Source organism: Hypanus sabinus, unplaced genomic scaffold (assembly GCF_030144855.1).
Source record: "Hypanus sabinus isolate sHypSab1 unplaced genomic scaffold, sHypSab1.hap1 scaffold_325, whole genome shotgun sequence".
Classification (NCBI taxonomy): Eukaryota; Metazoa; Chordata; class Chondrichthyes; order Myliobatiformes; family Dasyatidae; genus Hypanus; species Hypanus sabinus.
In genome coordinates this window covers 449,309-473,998 of record NW_026781232.1, presented here as the reverse complement: position 1 = coordinate 473,998, position 24,690 = coordinate 449,309, and the positions used below count along the sequence as shown (strand labels likewise).

At 42.9% G+C, this 24,690-nt stretch overlaps 1 pseudogene; it reads left to right on the top strand.

Annotated features, from left to right (window-relative positions):
* The window catches only part of LOC132388444 (lysozyme g-like), a 50,223-nt pseudogene extending 35,290 nt beyond the window's left edge, over positions 1-14,933 (top strand).
* The last annotated feature ends 9,757 nt before the right edge of the window (positions 14,934-24,690 follow it).

Here is a 24,690-nt window from a genome sequence, read left to right as displayed (position 1 = left end):
ATGGTCCTGGAGGTCTGAAAATTGTAAACATCGCTCCACTCTTTAAGAAGGGAGAGTGGCAGAACACAGACAGGTAGCATGACGTCAGCTGTAGGTAAGACATTGGAATTTATTATTAACAATGAGATTTTGGGGAGCTCGAAGACACATGATAAAATAAACCGTAGTCCACATGGTTTCCATGAGGGGAAATCATTCTTGACGAAATTGTTCGAATTATTTGCGGAAATAACAGGCAGGAAAGGAGTCAGTAAATGTTAATTGAAAGAACTTTTAATAGGTCTTCTAAATTATTTCGTAGCTGACGCTAGAACCGGAACAAGCGTGATAGGGGATTGGCTGATTGGAAAGAAACAATGAGTAGGTACAAAGTCGACATTACTGGTTGGCTACCGGTGACTAGTGTTGTTCGTTCAGCAGTTGCTGTTGGTTGGGGCCACTTCTTTTCACATTATATTCTGTCAATGATTTACATGGCAGAATAGACAGTTTTGTGCCAAGTGTGTGGATGATAAGTGGAGGTGTTGGTAGTTGTGGGAAAGTTATATATCTGATAAAAACTTAGAAATATTAGGAGTATGGGCATTAGGTTTCCCCCATCTTTTTTTCTCTATGCATGGAAGATACTCAGGAGGCCCAGTTTTCTTCTTTGCTATCCTTTCGTTCTTCATACAGCTGCAGAATTCTTTGGGATTACATTTCTCGTAGTCTACCAGAACAAACTCATGCGTTCTTTTAGCACTTTTGATTTCCTCCTTAAGTGCTCTCTGGCATTCCCTTTACTCAGGTACCTAAAGTTCCTTCCATCCCCTACTTATTGTGCACCGCTTTCCTCCTCGGACCGAGGAGCTGAATATCTCTTGTAATGTTTCCAAAATCTATTATGTTTGCTGTTTTTATTCTGACAGGATCACACACACTCTGTTCTCTCAAAATTTCATCTTTGAAAGCCTCCACATGCAAATCATACTTTTTGCCAGAAAATAACCTGTACCAATCGGCACTTGCCACATCGTTTCTGATAATGTGAAGATTAGCCTTTCTGCAATTTAAAACGACAACCGAGGAGCAGAACAATGTGCACCTTAATTGCCTTTAAACTGAAGACTCGAACTTCAAGGCGAGTAGTTCTGGGTAAGATTCCAGCTAGTTCTTTGCAAACTTTCTGCTGTGGGTAGAGTTTCGAACTAGCAAACTCGTTCCCGTAATCAAACATGACCTGCAGCGTCTCATTCCCCAACAGGAGATCAAGTATCGCACACCCTTGCTCTGTCATGTCGGAAACAGTGTATCCCTGGAACATTGAGCCGATAGTGGAGTATCAGTTTCTCCTGCAACCATGTCTCAATAGAGTCATGTTTCCACATGGTGACCACACCAGTCTCTCTGCCAATATGTCTTGCATTGAAATACACATTGAAACATACAGAACTCAGAATATTCGTCTCGCTGGGCTCGATTTTTGCAGTTCTATCTCTGTATGCAGGCATTACAACATCATTCCACGCAAACAATCTACGATCTGTTCCATCACTCATGTTTTCAACTCACACCCGCAACTCCAGTTTAAAATCAAGACTCCCTTGCAGTGGAATGACAAAATCTTCACCAATTCTTTCCTAACTCCAGCACTGGGCCACACACAGAATGGCGAGTTCGCTTAAACATAATGTTATATATCCGTTACAAGTGCTTATTTATGCACAATCCAAAATCTCCTCAGGAACTATGGCATACGGAACGTCCCGACCGCCTCCACTTGCTCCTTTAGATATCCCTCTCCTACTATGCAATCCAATGTCTCTTCGGGAACTGTGGCGAACAGATTTGTTCAGAGCAGCAAAGGAAGCTGGATTCCTCATGATTAATTTGCCAGTTAAATAAGCTGTACGGAAAGCAAATGCAATATTTGCATTTAATTTGACAGGAGTAGAATATCAAAGGAAGGATGTAATGCTGAGGCTTTGTGTGACATTTGTTTGATTACATTCGCAATATTGCAGGTAGTTTGGGGACCCTGATCCAAGAAAGGATATGCTGATATTGGAAAGGGTCCAGAGAAGGTTCATGGGAATGATTTCGTTAATGAAATGGAGAAGCTTTTGATAGCTCTGGATCTGTCCTCACTGGAGTTTGTGAAAATGATTGGGTTTGGAGTGGATGTATCATATAATGGGGGTCACTAGAATCAGATGGTCCTCCGAATAGAAGAATATCCCTTTAGAACAGTGATCAGAAATGCTAAATAATTGGTTATATTTACAGCAGAGATTAATATGTTATTGATTTTTAATGGTATTGAAGGTTACCGGGAGAGGCATGCATTATGGCACAGCAGACAAGATGGCCCCGAATGGTCTAATTCAGCTACTATGTTTTACCGAAAAACTGTCATGTCCCCATTAGTGTAAGAGCCAAAGGTAACAAGATCACGGAACACGAGATGTTGAGGGAAATTTTGAGGGTTGGGTAAAATGAAGAAAGGAGATGTTTCACAGGCAGAGTGAGCTAAATACAGTAAGTATGAAAAGTGTCAGAATGTTTAACAAGGACATTTGAATGACAGGGATGGATGTCATGAAATATCACTGTTAGAATTGGTGAAGGTAAAACCAAGGGTGTTTTCAAATCAGATTTGGGGAAAGTTCTAGCCAGCGACAGCGGATTGTCCATTAGTGAGGTGTCAATCTGTGCATGTAGCATGATACTCTCGTAGATGATTTGGAACGTCAACAGAGGAGCAGAACAATGTGCACCTTAATTGCCTTTAAACTGAAGACTGGAACTTCGAGGCGACAGATTCTGGGTTAGAATCCAGCTAGTTCTTTGCAAACTTTCTGCTGTGGGTAGAGCTTCGAACTAGCAAACTCGTTCCCGTAATCTAACATGACCTGCAGCGTCCCATTCCCCAACAGGAGATCAAGGTTCGCACACCCTTGCTCTGTCATGTCGGAAACAGTGTATCCCTGGAACATTGAGCCGATAGTGGAGTATCAGTTCCTCCTGCAACCATGTCTCAATAGAGTCATGATTCACATGGTGACCACACCAGTCTCTCTGCCAATACTCCTTGCATTGCAATACACATTGAAACACACACAACTCAGAATATTCGTCTCGCTGGGCTCAACTTTTCAGTTCTGACTCTGTTTGCAGGCATCACAACATCATTCCCCGCAACCACTCTACGATCGGTTCCATCACTCATGTTTTCAACTCACACCCGCAACTCCAGTTTAAAATCAAAGCTCCCTTGCATCGGGATGACAAAATCTTCACCCCTTCTCTCCTAACTCCAGCACGGGGCCACACACAGTTCGCTTAAACATAATGTTATATATCGTTTGCAAGTGCCTATTTATGCACAATACAAAATCTCCTCAGGAACTATGTCATGCGGAACGTCCCGAGCGACTCCACTTGCTCCTTTAGATATCCTTCTCCTACTATGCAATCCAATGTCTCTTCAGGAACTGTGGCGAACAGATTTGTCCAGGGCCGCAAAGGAAGCTGGATTCCTCATGATTATCTTGCCAGTTAAATAAGTTGTAAGGAAAGCAAATGCAATATTTACATTTTATTCGAGAGGAGTAGAAAATCAAAGGAAGGATGTAATGATGAGGCTTTATGTGACGTGTGTTCGATTACATTCGCAATATTGCAGGTAGTTTGGGGACCCTGATCTGAGAAAGGATCTGCTGATATGGGAAAGGGTCCAGAGAATGTTCATTAGAATGATTTCGTTAATGGAAGGGAGGAGCTTTTGATAGCTCTGGATCTGTCGTCACTGGAGCTTGTAAAAATTGGGGATCTCATTAAAGCCAGTTGCATTATAAACAGAGACTGAGTGGATGTGGAGGCGATGTATCATACAATCGGGGTCACTAAAATCAGACGGTCCTCAGAATAGAAGAACATCGCTTTAGAACAGTGATCAGAAATTTCTTTAGCCAGAGAGTGGTGAATTTGTGGAATTCGTTGCCCTTTGTAGCTATGAAGGCTAAGTCATTGGGTATATTTACAGCAGAGATTAATAGGTTATTGATCTGTAAGGGTATTGAAGGTTAACGGGAGAAGGCATGCATTATGGCAGAGCAGAGTCGATGGCCCGAATGGTCTAATTCAGCCACCATGCTTTACCGAAAAATAACACAGGCCATAACTGTCATGTCCCCATTAGTGCAAGAGCCAAAGGTAACAAGATCAAGGAACACGTGATGTTGAGGGAAATTTTGAGGGTTGGGTAAACTGAAGAAAGGAGATATTTCACAGGCAGAGTGAGATAAATACAGTAAGTATGAAAAGTATCAGAATGGTTAACAAGGACATTTGAGTGACAAGGATGGATGTCATGAAATATCACTGTTAGAATTGGTGAAGGTAAAACCAAGGGTGTTTTCAAAGCAGATTTGGGGAAGATTGTAGCCAGCGATAGCAGAGTGTCCATTAGTGAGGTGTCAATCTGTGCATGTAGCATGAAACTCTCATAGATGAACATGTCATCGATGTACACAAAGTGAACGGACATGATTGTTTAAACTCCCAACTGCGGGTTGGGAGGGTTTGGATATTGTTTGTCCAATGTGGTCAGGAAAGTTTTCTTCATCAATATGAAGAACTTCCAACTCGACAGAACGTGATGCTTGATCTCCTCTTTGGGAATGAGACAGACCAGACGGCAGAATTTTGTCTCTGGGTGAATCCAGTGATCACATTTCCATTAGTTTCAAGACAGCTACGTAGGAGGATAAGACCTGTCCTCAGATTGAATTTCTAAACTGGACAAAATATACATTTGATTGAATCAGAAGGGATCTGCTGGATGTGGATTCGGTTAAGTAAGAGACACTTGGCAATAGGAGGATATCAGAAGTGGAATATTGAGTGTATGTTCATCTGAGAATAATAGGGAAAGCTAACAGGTTCAGGGAACTTCTGTATCGAAAGATCCTCAGCACCTGTTAAAGAAAAGGGAGACACAAGTCAGGTCTAAGCAGATCGATTCTAAGCAGTTCGGAGTTCAAAATTCAAAGTTCATAATAAATATCCTGCATGTCACCATATAAAACACAGAGATTAATTTTCTTCTGGACTCACACAGTAAATAGAAAAAAAAAAGCGCAATAGAACCCTGATTGATTATTTTGTGGATGTGACTAAACACATTCAGAGAGGTTGATCAGTAGATGTAGTGTATTGATTTCAGCAGGACTTTCATAAGGTGCCCCATGCAAAGCTTATTGAAAAAGTAAGGAGGCATGTTTTCCAAGGGGACATTGTTTTGTGGATTCAGAAGGCAAAGTGTGGTTGCAGACGGATCATATTCTATATGGTGGTCGATCACCAGTGGTGTGCCTCAGCGATCTATTCTAGGAACCCTACTCTTTGTGTTTTCATAAATGATCTGGAAGAGGAAGAGGAGGGATAGGTTAATAAATTGGCTGATGTCACAAAGGTTGTGAGTGTTGTGGATGGTGTGGAGGGCTGTCAGTAGTTACAGCGGTAAATCAAGAAGATGACACACTAGGCTGAAAAGTGGTAGATGGAATTCCAACCAGGTAAGTATGAGGTGGCTGACTTTTGTAGCTCAATTATGATCGTAGATTATAGTATTAATGATGAGGCTTTTGGCACTGTGGAGGATCAGAGGGATCTTGAGGTTGGAATCCATAGGACAGTCAAAGCTGTTGTTCAGCTTAACTCAGTGCTTAAGAAGTCATTGGCCTTCATCAACCCTGGGATTGAATTTAAGTGCCGAGACGTAATGTTAATTCTATATAGGACCATGGTGAGACACAACTTGGAATATTGTGCTTAGTTCTGGTCACCTCACTACAGGAAGGATGTTGCACCGATAGGGACGGTGCAGACAACACACACCAAATGTGCTGCTGGAACACAGCAGGCCAGGCAGCATCTATAATGAGAAGCACTGTCGACGTTTCGGCCAGAGACCCTTCGTCAGGACTAACTGAAAGGAAAGATAGTAAGAGATTTGAACGTAGTAAGGGAAGGGGGGACAGCGAAATGATAGGAGAAGACCGGAGGGGTGGGATGAAGCTAAGAGCTGGAAAGATGATTGGCGAAATAGATACAGAGCTGGAGAAGAGGAAGGATCATGGGACGGGAGGCCTCTGGAGAAAGAAAGAGGGGGAAGCACCAGAGGGAGATGGATAACAGGCACAGTGATAGGCAGAAAGAGAGGGAAAAAGGGGGGAATCTAAAAATATCAGGGATGGGGTAAGAAGGCGAGGAGGGGCATTAACGGAAGTTAGAGAAGTGAATGTTCATGCCATCAGGTTCGAGGCTACACAGCCGGTATATAAGATGTTGATCCTCCAACCTGAATTTGGATTCATTTTAACAGTAGAGGAGGCCATGTATAGACATATCAGACTGGGAATGGGACGTGGAATTAAAAAGTGTGTCCACTGGGGGATCCTGCTTTCTCTGGCGGACCGAGCGTTGGTGCTCAGCGAAACGGACTCCCAGTCTGCGTCGGTTCTCACCAATATATAATAGGCCACACTGGGAGCACCGGACGCAGGATACCACACCAGCCGACTCAGAGGTGAAGTGTGGCCTCACCTGGAAGGACTGTCTGGGGCCGTGAATGGTGGTGAGGGAGGAAGAGTATGTGCAGGTGTAGCACTTGTTCCGTTTACAAGGATAAGTCCCAGAAAGGAGATCGCTGGGAAGGGATGGGGGGGACGAGTGGACAAGGGAGTCGCTTAGGGAGCGATCCCTGCAGAAAGCAGAAAGTGTATGGGAGGGAAAGATGTGCTTGGTAGAGGGATCCTGTTGGAGGTGGCGGATGTTACGGAGAATTATACGTTGGACCTGGAGGCTGGTGGGGTGGTAGCTGAGGACAAGGGCAGCCCTATCCAGAGTGGGGTGCCGGGTGGAAGGGGTGAGAGCAGATGTGTGGGAAATGAGGAAGATGCTTTTGAGAGCAGATTTGATGGTGGAGGAAGGGAAGCCCCTTTAATTAAAAAAAGAAGACATCTCCTTCGTCCTGGAATGAAAAGCCTCATCCTGAGTGCAAATGCGGCGTAGACGGAGGAATTGTGAGAAGGGGATAGTATTTTTGCAAGAGACAGGCTGGGAAGAGCTGTGATAGTCTGTAGGTTTATAGTAGATATCAGTAGATAAGCCGTCTCCAGAGATGGAGACAGAAAGATGAAGTAGTGGGAGGGACGTGTCGGAAATGGACCAGGTAAATTTGAGGCCAGGGTGAAAGTTGGAGGCAAAGTTAATGAAGTCAATCTCAACATGCGTGCAGGAGGCAGCGGCAATGTAGTCGTCGATGTAGTGAAGGAAAAGAGGAGGACGGATATCGTATAGACTTGGAACATGGACTGTTCCACAAAGCTGACAAAAAGCCAGGCATAACTAGGACCCATGCGGGTACCCATGGCTACACCCTTGGTTTGGAGGAAGCGTGAGGAGCCAAAGGAGAAATTGTTGAGAGTAAGAACTAATTCCGCTAGACGAGAAGAGAGTTGGTAGAGGGGAATTGGTTAGGTCTGGAATCCAAAAGGAAGTGAAGAGCTTCGAGACCGTCCAGGTGGGGGCGGAGGTGTATCGCGACTGGACGGCCATGGTGAAAATAAGGTGGTGGGGGCCAGGGAACTTAAAATCAGGGAAGGGTGCAGAGGCGATTTACAAGGATGTTGCCTGGATTGGGGAGCATGCCTTTCGAGAATAGGTTGAACGAATGTAAACTTTACTCCTTGGAGCAACGGAGGGTAGATATGTATAAGATGAAGAGAGGCATTGATCGTGTGGATAGTCAGATTTATTTTTAATATTTTGATTTTTTTCCCCAGAGGTGAAATGGTAATCACGAGAGGGCATAGTTTTATGGTGCTTCTGGATAGGTACAGACTAGATGTCAGGGGTATTTTTTTTACGCAGTGAGTGGTGTGCATGGAATGGGCTGTTGGCGATGGGGGTAGAGGCAGATACGATAGGGTCTTTTAAAAGACTCCTGGATAGGTGTATGAAGTTTAGAAAAATAGAGGGCTATGTGTAACACTAGGTAATTTTTATTTTCAAGACATGTTTAGCACAGCAGTGTGGGCCCAAAGGTCTGTATTATGCATTTTGTTTTCTGTGTCTTTATGTTTCTATGTAAATTCAGTACAGTACGACTCCCAATAGGATGAGCAAACAACCATTGTGGAAGTGACAATAAAACATGCAAATGCACAAAGAGAAAAATCAAGTAACAATAATAATAATAATAATAACAACAATAATAATAACAACAACAATAATAATAATAATAATAATAATAATAATAATAATAATAATAATAATAATAATAATAATAATAATAATAATAATAATAATAATAATAATAATAATAATAATAATAATAATAATAATAATAATAATAATCACATAACAAAGTAATCAGTATTGAGATCATGAGATGAAAAGTTCAGTGACGTGTCGAGTAGATTTATAGCCTCTAGGTCAAGAGCCTATTAGTTGAGGGGTAATAAGCTTTCCTGAACATGATGGTGAGTACTTAGGATCCTGTACCTTCTTGTTAATGGCAGTAGTGAGCAGCAACCATGGCCTGGATGCTGGAGGGCCTTGATAACGGATGCTGCTTCCTGTGACAACGCTCCATAGAGACGTGCTCAATGCTTGTGAGGGTCCTACTCGTAATAAACTGGGCCGCGTCGGCTGCAGTATTTTAGGCATTGTTGTATCCATCCTAGGCAAAGATGCTAACAGTCAGTGTACTCTCAATCACATTTTTCAGCCCAATTCTCCTGGTGTACCAGATCCGCTGCAAACAATGATATTCTTGTACCCACACACGGCACCACCAAACTGGATTTATTACACAAATTTGCTGCTCAAGTTAACCACATTGTGTTTGACATTGTTTACCTGGACTTTAATAAGTCTTTATGCAAGCTACCACATGGAAGATTGGTCAGAAGTTTAATTCGCTAGGCATTCAGGATGAAGGAGTCCATTCGATTCAACAAAGGCTGGGTGGGACAAGCCAGAGAGAGGTAGTAGGTAGGCAGCTCACAAACTATAGGCCTGTGGCTAGTGGTATCAACGGAGATCAGTGCTGTGTCCGTTGGTTGTCATCTATAACAAGAATTCGGATGATAACTTAGTACAATAGATCAGCAAATTTGCCGATGACTACAAGATTGTGAGTGGAATGGAGAGCGAGGAAGTAGATTAATGTGAAACGTTTAAGGATAACATGAGGGCTCCTGCACTGAGGGGGTCTACTAATACAGTCAGTCGTATCTGCACCATGGATTGAAAAGGGCTAGATCGAATTCATTGCTGGTGAATGTAAGGTGTTGCAATTTATTGGACAAAACACGGTAAGACTGTGAATGTTAGGCGTTTCTGCAATATACAGAACCACATTCCCTTGAAATCAGCGTCACAGGTAGATGAAGTTGTAAAGAGAGCTTTACGTACATGGTCCTTTATAAATCACGGCATTGAGTGCAGGAGTTGGGATGTATGTTGAAATTGTAAAATATGTCAGTGAAACTAATGCGTGAAGTTCGGGTTCACCTACCGATAATGAAGATATCCATAAGCTTGGAAGAATGCAGACAAAATATACAGGAGGCTTGTCCGTACTTGACGACCTGAGCTGCAGGGACTGTTTGCCCAGATTAGGAATGTATTCACTGGTGTGTTCAGTGGAAAGTATAAGACGAATTAAGAGGAATCAGAGGTGAAACTTTCCTATGAGTGGAGCAAGCTACTAACGGAAGTCGTACATGTACGTTCAATAATGACATTGGGGAAAGCTTGGCCAGTTGGATGAGATGAGCGATATTGGGTCAATGAGGTATGGAGGGCTTAACCATATCAGCCGAACATAACAGAGTAAATGTTCTCTTCCTGCCCCACACTGTCTAACTGAAGAGATAATCACTGGTGAGAGAAATTTATTTTCCCGTCCATCGTGAATATGACGTCGTTCATTCTGAGTCTGTGACCCATGGTAATAGAATCTCATTCAACGGAATGATCCTCCCAGCAATCGCGCTGAATTACCTGAAATAATTGATCAATTCTGCTCATAATTCCAGAGAAAACAGTCCGAGCTTATTCACTTTCCCCTTACACATACAGCCTACCATCTCTTGAAGCATTCAAGTCAGTGTGAGGAAAAGTCCCTTTACTCTCTCTGTTGCGGGGATAACTTTCCTGAGGAACTGTAACTAGAAATGAAAAAAAAAACTTTTAATGTGCATTCAAGCAGAGGGATCCCTTTAGTGAGGCATCAATGGCTTAATGGTCAGCCCACCGTCGCAGAAAAAATGTCCTGCTCCTGTCCTGCAGCTTTGTATGGTTTAACTAAAGAAGGGATCACTGACTGAGGACATAATTTTCCCACGCATTCCTGATTGTTCCTTCAATCTGGAACCATGACACACGGTAATTTAATTCTCATTCAGGGGAGAAATCCTTCCTGCAATTGATCTGAGTGGTCAGAAAGAATCCAGTATTTCTCCTCACAATTCCAGGGAATACAGATTCACTCTCCCCACAAGCAGCAAGCGGGCCATCCCGGGACTTAGACCTGTCAGTGTAAGCAATAGTCTCGCACCCTCTCTTTAATCGGTAGGACTTTCCGAAGGAAATGTGACAAGACCTGGAACTAATATTCAAGATTAATTCTCACCACAACTTGTAGGACACGTCCCACTAAGGCAGCTCTATACCTCTTCTGCAATACTCCTGCATCACAGCACAAGGTACTGCTTTTTGCTTCCTAATTATTTGCGGTACCTATATGTTAACGCTTAGTGACATGTTGAGAAGGACCGTGAGGTCCCTCTGAACCATTCAATCTGTTCCCATATATATATATATATGGATTTTTTAGTTTGTTCCACTAGGAATGGATGGCCTCAGATCTCCCACTTCCGTCCACCACTTCTTCATTCCATCACTTCTGTCTGCATCACCAAACCATGGCTGCACCCTTCTCACCATTAACCCAGCCATTCAGATCTGTGCAACAGCGACATGGATATAATAAAGTTGGTCCTCACATTGAAAACTTCAATGTAGACTGTGAACAGTTGGGGTCTCACACAGAATCCCTGAGTCACCTAAATGTTTCAAAGTGGTCCATTTATTTCCTCTACCTGACATTGACCTGCTGACTAATTCTCACCAAAACATATTATCAAGAATCCCACGTGCTTATCCAAACCCTTTTTAAGTTCATCCAATACCACATTCATCAGTTCCCAATTTTCCATCTGTCTGTCCAATCCTGAGCCCACACTGACTCTGCTAGCCCAGTGGGTGAGGATCTGGGACTTGGTTTGTATCTCTACCTGTTGGATACTTGTACAGAATTCAATGTAAATATCGACCAAGTAAATATTGACGGTTCAGTGTAAACCTTTGTATTAGTAATCAGTGTCTCGGTCTTGGGTTCAGTGTGGGACTGAGTCTTAATTTCTCTGTTGTCTGAAACTGTGGAACTGATGACCTGTCGGTTTCTCTGTGCTCTGTAATACAGCTTGTGTGTGAGAGCGGAGCGGCTGCTTTGGTTCCTCGGCAGGAGGGAATATCGGTGTTGATTGAATTTTTCCCTGTGAGTAGGAAAAGGAAACAGGGTCTGTCAGGGAGACGGTTGCCAAAATCGGCTGTTGCACCCTGTACCATTGTCAATCTGTCGGTATGACTCTCTCTTTCTTTGGTACATATATAACATTGCATGTGACGCTTGTCTTTCTTTCCTTCACTTTCAGCTACCCTGCGTTATTGACCATCCTATCTAAATCTCCCAACTTAGAGACAAAACTTTTATATTCTATATTTAATATTTCCTTTGCACATCGAAGCATTTCTTCGTAATTTTCGTTTGAGCTCTAACAGCTTTGAGATGCTCTAAAACGCCTCCTACATGAGCAACATCTCAAAATGTTTGAGGAACATTGTTTGAGGTGCTTTGTCAACACATTGTGTGTGGTGCCATGGATTTCCAGAATCTGCTAGTCATCTCCTGTTTTGTACATCAGCATCGTGGTCGTGAGAACACTGCCATCACGTGTGTGTGTGTGTGTGTGTGTGTGTGTGTGTGTGTGTGTGTGTGTGTGTGTGTGTGTGTGTGTGTATTTCTGTCTGTCTGAGTGTGTGGGGAGTGGAGGAGGATGAATCTGAAAATAGAAAACCACAGGGACGGAAGTTAGGGATCGGACGTTTCGTTGAACTGTGCTTACAAGTGGATAATTAGTCATCAAAACACTGAAATCTGTAAATGTGGCTGTTTCGGGTCTTTGTCATTAGAGCTCTGACATTCTTTTCACTGGATGAGTCACCGCTGAGGTAATGCGTAGGAATTTATAAGTACTAATCTTCATTCGGTCCAATATTTACATCTTTTCTCCAGAGAAAATAAGTTGAAATGCCATGTTTGTTTAAGTGACTGTGGCCATTCAGTCAGCGCAGTAACGTAACTCTGGAGACTGATGCTTTGTATAAATCAGCGCCGTTCCGAATACATTAGCTAAGAGTTTCTGACGAAGCTGTGAATTCAGGAGCAAAACAATTGGCGGATTAACACCGAAATGGCGTATCCTGTCCTCGGATAGGAGAAGTTTACTATCCTTTTAATTCAGTCTTTGGAATTCCCGGTAATCCGCCGTATCAGCTGCCGTTGGTGGGAATTGAATTTGAATATCAATGTAGTGATTGTTTCTGTCGCTGGTTTCCATTGCCAGATATCCAGTCCAATTATTCGGCATTCTAGGGATGGAATTGAAACCAGCGACTGTGGATTCTGATACCTGGCTCCAAAAATAAACCACTGTAAGAATTCAGCGAATCCGCCAACATCGGAAGACCTCAGTGGGACAGGCAGATATCTTCCAGCGGTTTGTGTTCAATAATGTGATGTTCGGGTCTCTGTGCTTCTGGTCTCGAAGCAGTTACCCTACACTTGAAAATATTGTGTTTATACTGCCGCGGAGGTGATACTAATTGATTGTCTGCAGTGGTATGTGAGCGGTTGTGTGAGGTACGAGTAAAGGTAACGATTCAGCAAATGTGAGGGGCTTCATGTTGCACCATAAAACTTGAGGATTTTTAGTAATTGTGTGCGGTGTTTCAGAAAATGAGGGAGTTGTTGGATAACGCAATGACGTCGTTGCTGATCAATCAACAAAACCGAAGTGGTCATTCATAACTATCAATACTGTGAAATGTATTCTATTGTCCACATCTGACACCGCTACAGACAACTGACTGCGCCACTGACTCTGCTACTGGTCGTTGAATTCCTCTCCCCGGCCTTCCCTGTGATGGATAATCAGTTGGAGGCTTCAGGTAACAACACACACAAAAGTTCTGTCGACGTTTCGGGCCATCTTCTCCCTATAGATGCTGCCTGGCCTGCTGCGTTCCACTAGCATTTTGTGTGTGTTCCTTGAAATTCCAGCATCTGCAGATTTCCTAGTTTTTGAGTATATCTGTGTGGCTGTATAAGACTAGGCTGTGACTGCTGCCTCAGTCAAAGATCTGCTGTAACGTCAGCGAGGTGGAAAATGTTGGGACAGGAAACAAACACGGTAAATGCTGGAAGCACAAAACCCCGAACGGCATGCAGAGAAAGAGAAAGCAGCAGTATAGAAAACTGCATGTGTAGTTGTGCTTGAGCGCGACTGGTAGATGTTGGGACTTTGGCTTCTGAGGCCTTACTCGAGAGGCAGATTTAATTACCCCACGCATCTGTGCGAGCTTGTAAAGGTGTCATCATCCAACATTTTATCAGAACTCCGTTCAACCTTCTGTATCTACCGATAACAGAACTATCTCAAGATTTTGTAGGTACGGAGACATTACAAGGGTTGACAAAACAGGCGCGTCCCAGGTCACTGCAAAACAGGACGGCCGAGGGTTCAGTGGTGGTGCGGATTCTCAAAAGATGATGGAGACTGATCTTCAGAGGGCAAATCGTTGCAAGTCTTCGATATACCAAGTTGTTCATGCCAACCAAATCGATCCAGCCCCCACTGGTGCTATAGCATCTCTTGAATCTCGAGTAGGCAATGTCTTGGTAAATGGGAATGCATTTGGTCTCATGCTGGCATTCACTTCGTGGATCTTATGACAACAGAGAACATCTTACGCAAGGAACAGAGACATGAGATAGGAATGTTTGAAGCCTTTAAACAAAAGTTTCCAACCTGGAACAAAGAGCAGCACCTTAAAGATGCGCTTGCTGCTTACAATATGGGTCAGATGATGTCCATGACTACCATAATGTAGGATGCTTATACAACAGGCCGTGACGACTCTAACAATGAGAAAGAGATGGTCGTGTCATTTTTAGGCTCTCTGAAACAGACCAAAGAAAATACATGTTATCATCTTTCCCACATGTTTTATTTTATCTAGATGAGTGGTTCCAGGATTTGCTGTTTCTGTTGTGTCCTGTTCTGTGGCTGACAGAGAGTCGATTGGAAGTTGATAAGTGTCTAATGCAAGAATCCTGGAATCAGCGTCGAGTTTTATTCATTTCATTCATTTCAGACACGGATGACGCCGACAGAAAATGTTCCAATCATTAATTGACTCTGCGGTTACCTAGTTTTATCTTGTGGTTGCCTTTTCACACTTTGGTCATCAGAAGGGAATCCGAGTTCGAGTCATTTGACTTTATTTTAATGAGTAAACTCCGCCAAATCTTGACTCTCTCTTCACCCTTCTACCGCTAGATGTAATAAAACAGTGGAAATATTTCATGATCCCCGAAAACTGCTGCATTGGGTTCTGTTCAATATTTTCTCAGTTTGCTCATTGCCGTCTCTCTTCCAGCGGACCTGGTGGCGACCGTAAGCTACGGAAACAACCGGATCCCTACCCAGCTCGGCGTGGCTGACGGCCACCCAGCTGGCCCGGGAAACAGCTGAATCCACACTGCAATGGCAGCACCCGCAAGGCTTCCAGCAGCCATGTTTCTCCAACGCAGCCCCAAGGATGACAAGAGTCCGTTCCAATCTTCCACCAGCCATCGGTGACATGAGAATCTTGACAGGACGACCCCCCAACCACACTCAGTACCAGAGCCACTTATATTCCCAGTTCCACCATGAGCCTCAGGTGTTTCTGGTTAAGTACAGCCGAAGCAAGAGACCGCCGGAGAACCCAGAGTCTGGAGACAGTGGACCAGACCACAGACTTCCGACAGGGCCATAACAAAGGCCTTATCATGCCCCCTTCGAGCTCTCCTAAGTCCTTTCTTTAGCTCCTTCCTGGCTACCCTATATTTCTCATTAGCCCCTCTTATTTCCTGTTTCTTATTTCTAACATATGCTTTCTTTTTCGTCCTGACGAGCTGCCTCTTCATCTCACCATCATCAAGGTGAGATTCCTTTTCATCTCACCTTCTCCCGGCCTAATTTGAATCTTGAAGGGAAACCTGTCACTCCTTTGTCCCGATTCTGGCAGAACTGCCTCATATGGAGTATACTTTCGTCCGCATCACCATTCCTGGTCCCATCATTATCCGTCATTTCCTTTACGCTCCTTTTCTCCTCTGTCTCTACGTGTGGCTTTTCCTTCTGTTTTCCCGTTTGAGGTAACTTCCAGTATCAGAAATTTAGCCCTCAGTGGAAGATTTGGGGGGAGGGAATCTGGAGTTGGTTCGGTGGAAGAGCAGATGTTGTGAACTCAAGAAATGGGAACTGACATGGTCTAATCATAGACAAAGTGCTGGAGAAAGTTTTTAGCTCAGGCAGCAGGACTGGAGGGTGATAGAGAAAAAGATCCAATTCAGCTGCAGTGTCTCTTCCCAAAACGTCCGTAGTTTACTCTTTACTCTGGCCTTCAGAGCTCCTCCAGCATTTTGGATTTGCAGAACCTGCAGATTTTCTCTTGTTTATGATTGGTCTACACCTGGACAATTTCAACGAGATATTCTGACTGACCCTGGACAAAGAACAAGCGAATAATGGTTGAAAAGGACATTGCTATAGAAACAGACAGTTGATAATTAATGGAGGAAAGGCTCAATTTATTTTGTATTTCAAACAACTGGGAAATTGGACGGTCTCTAAACAAACACGAATGGGGATATTATTATTTACAAGATTAGAAAGCTGATGGGTGTAGCAGTAGTTTGCGTTTAGATATTACATGCTCGAGATGAAGCTGAATTGACGAATCAATCTGAATCCTTCGGTAGTTGGGTCGGTGAATTTAATTAATGTTAATCGTGAGCGGGTAATTTCATAATGTAAGCGTTAAGTATAACCTTGGTTGAGACGGATAATGGGTAGCAGGGATAATCCTGGGAATTGTGAAACAGTGACTCCTGGCATTAATGGAGGCTCAAACTTTGAAATGGGTTTCCTTGCGGGAGGATTGACAAATATTTGGAGAAGCAGCATTCGAGACAGTCAAATCACTTTGTTAGGGGAAGGTCATGAATTGCGCACCTGAATAAATTTATGTTATTATTTATTGTAATGCCGGTACTGTTTTGTGCACTTTATGAAGTCCAATGCAGATCTGTAGTCCAGTATGACTTTCTCTGTGTTTGTTTTTTTTTCTAATTACGTAGTTCAGTCTAGTTTTGTGTACTGTGTCATGTAAACCATGGTCCTGAAAAACGTTGTCTCATTTTAACTATGCACTGTACTAGGAGTTATGTTCGAAATGACAATAAATGTTGACTTGACTTGACTTGACTTGACGTGAAAGGGTGACAAAACAAGCTAATGTGGTTAGAGTGGTGGACGTTCAGTGCATGGAATTGAGTGAGGCGTTTTACAGGAGCCGCCACAATAGACACACCCAAACGTCGGGAGTCATGGGACTCATGGAAACTCAGCTGCCAGGATTTTGAATAATCTTCCCTTGTGAATATGGGACTGGCAGTAGATGGGACATTTTCAAGTGATCGGTTATGTACCCCGTCCTTTTTTTTTGATATTTTAAGTGACTTGAAAGAGGAAGTGGATACGTTAGTTGGTAACTTACAATTTGAAGCTCCAAAATGCGTAACGTTTAGAATCAAAGCATTCAAGCTCGGGGCAATGGAAGTCGGAGTTCAAATCCGATGTTTTCTGACAGGAGTTTGGACGTCCTCCCCGTGATACTAATGGGCTTTCTCCCAAGTTAAACCAAGAAAAAGAGAAACAACACTTAGCGATCAGGCTAGGGTAAAATTGATGTGCTGGGCAGTGCGGCTCATTGTTATCTGCTTCATCTCTAAATGCATAAATAACACCTGTGTGGTGTTTCATCATGTTATTACAATGGGACATCGACACGGTGTAGAGTTGGGTTGTCATGTGACGGACGGAGTTCCATCAGTATGAGCTGATACATAATTAAAATTTAAGCTGGATTACAGAGCACAAATGCCAGATTTTATCGCAGTGAGGAGGAACGGGGGAGTCGTGCCTGTAGATCCCTCAAAATGTCTGAATAAATTAATTTACTGGTTAAGAAGGCTGATGGCTTAAGTACTTGCAACTCCGGATTAGTGATCTCACACTTACCTCCGGCGTCACAGACCTACAAGAAAATAGATGCTAAGGAAATACAGGCAAATATGTGGTTAACGATTTGGGCAGGCGGGCATCGAGCTCTCAACCAGGTTTAGTGCGATTGGTGTAAGGAGCATAGTTTTTAAACCTGTACTGAGAGGGTGTTTATATTCTAACCTGCACGCTTGATGAAAAAGTGTGGAATTTCTTCTCTTTCTCCGTGTTCACCGCGATCGCCGTATTCGTACCTGATGTCTGCTGTAACATGGATCTTTCCACTTCTATTTTCCACAAAAAGCTTTTTATCTCTCTATTCTACTCTGTACAAGAACTGATAACCTACCTTCAGCAATCATCCCTCGGGTCTGAGTCCCGTTATCATCATACCTCAACATGCTATCCACGGCTTTCGGTCACGCTCTTGGGGTCTTCCGCATTTATTCAGAGGAATATAGTCGACCTCTCTGACGAGGCACTTCCATTACAAAATTGACACTGTACCTTCTGCACCCCGCGTGCATTGAGACCAGAGGACAACCAACATATTCCCAACTGCCTGCCTTTGTTCCGACGCCTCTGGCAGAGAAATTACCCTGAATGTTCATCTCAATAGCAAAGTCTGAAGGAACTTTTTTTCCTTTCTGTATGAGTCTCTGATTAAACTTTCCCTGTACTGTATTTGCCGACAGTGTCTTGTACATTTGTTTACGTACAGGACACCGAGGCGGTTGTTTTTCATCTCTTGAATGTTGTATTAAAGTGGATAATTTTCCAGGGACAGGCGTGATACACTGCAGCTTACTGAGAGGCATCACATTAGATTACTGCGGACAGAACCAATATATTTGTGTTCTCCATAGCCACAAAGAAGGGACCAGGAAAGCAATGATAAATGATACTCTATTATTCGTGAAAGGGGAAGGATATGGATAATCCAGGAAAATATTGACTTCTCAATCTCATTTCAAGGGGAGGAGATTACTGGAGAGTATTTTTAGGCCTATTTTTCCAAGTTTTGCTAAAACTTTTCATATCCTGCCACGCTCTCCACCCATGTTTTGAATCTAAGTGTCATCTGTTTACCATATCACTATGTTACAATTGAAATCCAAATGTTTATATGTCCTGACCATTAGAAAGTTATTAAAAAAGTTGGGGGTGCACATGTATGTCAGGTTGTTGGTGGTTTGGGGAGCACTGTGTTTTGCTGGCTGTAATCAGATTTGCGGTGTTCACAGATTTTGTCATCTTTATCAGCAGTCGGAGTGATTCTTGTTTTCGGATAATCTAGTGTGCATGTGGTTTTCAAGTTGTACATAGATATGGGGGTACATACAGATTGGGAGTGGCGCAAGGGTTTCGGAGTTCGCATGTATTTGGGGTGTCTGCAGGTTTGGAGGTGTGACGAATCTATGTTCTTTCATTTATAGATTCGTTAGTAATAAATTTAATTTGAGCTTGATTTCTATTTATGTGTTTTATTTCCGGTATACGCAGCAAGAGTCTTACACTGGGATGCATGTGGGGTTTGATACACACATGGATATTGTGCTGCCTTCTGATCTGAGGACGTGCGCATGTTTCAGGATGTGCATGGTTTTGGGAATACTCACAGATGCGTACGTTCTCGAATATGGGGTGTGAACGGAATTTGGGTTAGACAACGATTTGGGTGTTTTCGGCGGATCTGGAGTTCCACACGAATTTTGGGCTGCCTGCGAATGTTAGTGACGGGACATTTATTTTCTGAACTGTTTAACATGGTTCTTGCTCCTGGATAAGCAAAAGTGCATGTGAGGTTGTCAGCGAGTATGGGCAGTGCACTGGATTGGGATTCCTTAGAATTAGGGTAGAATTAGTGTAATATTGGGGTCCACACTGCTTTGCAGGAGAACATGAATTCGGGGAGGTGTTATGGAATTTGGGGTTGCACACGGATTTGCGGTTACATCTAGAGTTTTCGAAAAGTGTATTCTGAATGTGGGATGAAAATCGATTTGCATGCGCACTAAATTGAGGATTGCGCAAATTCAGGGCGGGTTCAGCACATGTTCATTTTCGCGGTTTCGGGAGTGAACATGGAATAGGGGATGTGCGCAGTTTCAGGGCTGTGGAACAAATATGAGTCTGCCGGCAAACATGTTCTCGGGGATTTAGGGTTTTATTGACAATTATTGCGGCGTACACTGATATTTAGAGGTGTGGGGGTGGACGGGGAATTGCGATTGCTCCCAGATTTGACGTTCCCGAACGATGTGGGATGCGTGCGAACTTTTAATGCCAAAATAGCCAGTTTCTGATAGGTTTGAAATGATTCCTGCTATTATGTATGTGGGGTATTCGCGTGTTTTGGGTGCAAACTAATTTTTGATGTGCTTAGATTGAGGGATGGGTGATGTGCACTGAATTTCGAACATGGGCATCAACAGGCATGTGGGGATGCATATAGATTTGTGTGAATTTGCGGATCAGGATTTGCGCACGAATGAATGATTGCGTTCGGAGTCGATACTGCCATGTTCTGATGTGCATGTGGGGAGGGGGTCAAGAGTTTGGGGTGCTCAAGAGTTTTGTGAGCGATATGGGTTGCATATGGTCTTGGATCTGGGGATGCGCTCCGATTTAGGGGTTACACATGGAATTAGCGGTCTGCTGGGATATGGGGTGCACACCTATTTGGGGATAGCATATTTAGGGGTGTGTTGGCGAATATGGGAATCGACACGTTTTTGTGGGTGCATATCGGGGTTTTGCCTGTGTCGGCGTATTTGGTGACGTGCGCACGGACTTTTTGGGATGCGTGTGGGTTTTTAATGTGAAAGCAGACATTTTGTGCTTAGAATGATTATTCCTCAAGTATAATATAAGCTTGTGGGGTTGCCAGCGGGTTTGGGGTGCACATGCATTTTGGGGTGCGCTCTTATTTGGTAATGGCGCAGATTTGGGATTACAAACAAATTTTAGTGATGTGAACGAATGTATATTTGAATATGGCAGTGCACATCGATTTGGGGCACACACTGATTTTGGTATGTAGCCATCTGCAAAAGGATTTCGGGGCGTATGCGGTATTTTAATCTTTAATGCAGATGCAAATATTTTCTAAATTGTATGAAATAATTCTTGCTTTATTTGTCAGTCTGTTATGGGTGCGGACATATTTAGGGATTGTGCAGATTTAGTGTTGTTTTGACAAACATGGGGTGCACACTGGTTTAGGTGTGTGTAAGGCGATGAGGCGATTCTTACGGATTTCGGGTTCTACGGGTTGGTCTACGGGTTTGGAGGTGTGACGTATCTGAATATGGATAAATTTCATATAATACATAATAAATAATTTTATTACTTTCATAATAAATACACTTTGATCTTTCCGCAGTATTCTTGTTAAATTATGGTGGCAGCAGTTATTGGTGAAGTGCTTAAAATAATTGCAGCTCTGAGATAATCAATTATGCAGCGGTGCTGTCAGACGGTTTGAGGATCGCACTGCTTTGGGGATTGCGCAGATTTAGGGCAGTGTCGGTAAAACTGCGATGCACATTCATTTGCCCATGTGAATAGATTTAGGATGAACGGGTTCAAGATGCGAATTAATTTGTTTTGGCTTATATTCTGATGTTCACTGATTTAGCGGTTCTCAGAGATCTGTGGTATCTGCGGATTTGGAGCTATTTTGTATTTGAAGAGAGTTTCATTTACAAATACTTATATTATAAATGCAGCTTTAACTGGAGACAGTATTCGTATTATTTTGTGGTGGAGGCAGCCATTTTTAGAACTTTTTGAAATTATTCATTCTCTGGAATGCTCTGCTGTACATCTGGGGGTGTCAGCGAGTCTGGAGGGCTCATCGATTTGGGGGTGCGCACTTAGGATGTGCGCCGATTTATGAGTAAACATGGATTTGGGACTTCACACGGATTAATGGACAAAGACAGATTTGAGTGTCTCGAAGGGTCGGGGGCTGCACGCGAATTTGGTGTGCATGGCGATTTCGTGTGTCAGGGATTTTTTGCGACAATTTATCAATAAAAGCATTTTCACTGTTGTACTTTGCTTTGATGATTGTTTAAGTTTGATTTTGTCAACTGTTCGATTTTTTTTCTTGCTCAAAGATTACCTTAAATTCTTGTGGGATTGTCAGCGAGTTTGTGGGCGCACACGGATTTGTGGCTGTCGATGGATGTGGATGCATGACAAATCAAATTTACAGAACCCTGAACTAAATGTACGTTAAACTTTGTTCTTGCTATTACTTAAGTATCAGCCAGCTAGTTTGTGAACTGTTGGAGGTGATCCTTGCTCTGGAATAAATTAATGTTCATGCGATGTGTCATTGGAACTGTGGTGGTACGCACAGATTTAGGAGAGTTTCGGCCAGTATGAGCATACAAGGATTTTTTGGGTGCGTGTGGATTTGGGAACGCACCCGGATTTGACGGTTTTGACTTTGGGAGTTGTGCAGATTTATTAACGTATCGGTAAATATGGGTGCACAGAGATTTAGGCTTGGTGAGGGTTTCGGCTGCACGCAGACATGGGTTTGCTTGAGGATTTGGGGATATGGTCAAATTTATGTGTGTCTCGGCGCGTACTGGTACTCATGTACTTATGGGTGCCGATTGGTTTGGTTTTCTGACGAATTTCGAAGTCGATTATCGAACATTTAATCGTAATTGTACCTTAAACTCAGAACATGGTTCTCGCTATTTCTTTAAGGACAATGCTGCTAATGTGTGCACGTTTTGAAATGGTTGTTCGTTTGGAAAGACCTAATGTGCATATGTGGGTGTCAGTAGATTTGTCGATGTGCACGTCTTCGAGTGTTCATAGATTTGGGGATGCGGTGGATGTTGGGTCGTGAAGAATGTCAAGGTTGTTTCATTAATAGGTGCTTTATTAATAAGGGCACTTTCTCTGGGATAAAATAAAGTGTATGTGGAGGTGTTGGCAGGTTGGGAGTGCACAGCGACGAAGTGTGCATACTGATATGTGCGTGCATGTAGAGTTGCGCGATTTGCTAGATTTGGGTTAATTACACATATCAAGTTTATTGCGTTTACTGATACAGTCATAAATAATACATTTTAGCGTTAAACTTCGTTGTTGCTATTTTTACGGTGCATTAAGCCATCTTGTGCAAAGTTTGAAATGATTCTTGCTCTGGGAGAAACGATGGTACATGTAGGGACGCACTCATATTTGAGGATACACAACGATTTGTGGATGTGCATGGCGAGTATGGATACACAGGGAGTTGGTGGTGTCGGTGGATTAGGGTGTGTGACGAATCACAATGTTGTTTCGGTTATAAATAATTTGAGAATAAATGTACACCGAACTATGAACTTTATTCACCTTTTTCAAGGAGAATTGTGAAAAGTTTAAAACGACTCCTGCTTTTGAATAATCTAGTGTGCAGGTGGGTTTGTCAACGTGTCTGGGGTACACATGGATTTTGGGGTGCGCCCTTATTTCTTATGTGCCCAGATTTTGGGGGTGCACACGGATTTGATTATTCGCGCATATTTAGGCGTATGTCTTCGAATATGGAGGTGCATTCGGATTTTGGGTTACATCAGATTTAGGCGTGTCGGCCGATTTGTTGTAGACGAATTTTGGGATGTGTGAGAATTTTTCATGTGGAAATAGCACTTTGTGAACTGCTTGAAATGATTTCTGCTCTGTGTAAAATCTGTTATGCATGTTGGCGTGTCAGAGTGTTTGTGCATCGATTGGGGATTGCGCAGATTTAGTGCGCTCTCAGCAAATATGGGGATGCACTCCTGTTTGAGGATGCGAACAGATTTAGTGATGTAACCGCCAGTATTGAGGTACATATTGATTTGGGAATACTTATTTATTTAGGATCATGTCGGCCAATGGGTGACTGTTTACGGATATCAGGCTTCTCACTGAGATTTGGTGCCTGCGGATTTAAAGTTGTGACGTATCTGAATTTTACTTCATTTACAAATACTTTTAGAATCAATGCAAAAATTTCCACATTATTCTTGTTACTTTAAGGTGGAGGTAGACATTTTCTGAACGGTTTACAATATGTTTTGTTCTGGAATAATGTACGGTGCATGTGGGGATGCTAGCATTCTTTAGGATACGCACTGAATTGGGAATTGCGTAGAGCTAAGATAAAGTCGGTAACTGTAGTGTACACACTGTTTTATGGGCTGCGCATTGAATTCGGCATGCGTGAATATTTAGGGTTGTGTACTGGAATACGGGGGTGAATACGGATTTGGGGGTGTATCTGGATTTGGTGATGTGCGACGTTTTAGGGCGTGTTGTCTTTTATCCGGATGCTTACGGATTTGGAAATACAGCAAGATTTGGGTTTGACAGCTCACATGCCTTTCCAATCAAATTTTGGATTGCGTGCGTATTTTTAATGAAGCTACAGCCATTTTCTGAAATTTGTTGAAATGATTCCTCCTCTGATATAATTTATTTTGCATGAGGGATGAGAGCGGGTCTGCAGTGTACACAAATTTGTGGATTGCACAGATTTAGTGCAGTGTCGGCTATTATAGAGGTACACACCGATTTGGGAGCGCCTATTGATTTAGGGTTGTCTCGCTCAATATAGGGAGGTTTACGGAATTCGGGGATCCCATAGATTTGTGGTGCCTGCGGATTTGCAGTTGTAAGGTATTTCAAGGTTGCATCATTTATAGATACTCCCATTATCAAAACACTTTGAATTTCAACGGTACTCTTGTGCCTTTATTGTGGAGACAGCCATTTTGGGAAGTTCGAAAAGATTCCTCCTCTGGGATACTATACTGCGAAAGTAGGGATGTCAACGTGTTTGTGCTGTACATGGATTTGTGACTGCGCATTTACTTCGGGATATGCGCAGATTTGGGCGTATTCTTGGATTTGGGGATGCACACGGGTTAGTAGATATGCACAGCTTTGGGTGTCTCCGCAGATATAGGATTGCATACGAATTTGGGTGTATATGCGGATTTGTGGCGTCTTTGTATTAGGAAATGTGACGAACATCAAGGTACACACATGTTTGCGGTATCTGCAGTTCTGAATGTATGACGAATTTCGAGGTTGTTTCATTGAAGCAGACGTCCTCTGAAGTGATTCTTGCTCACGGATAATGTAACATGCATAGGGAGGTGTCAGAGGGCGGACGGATTTC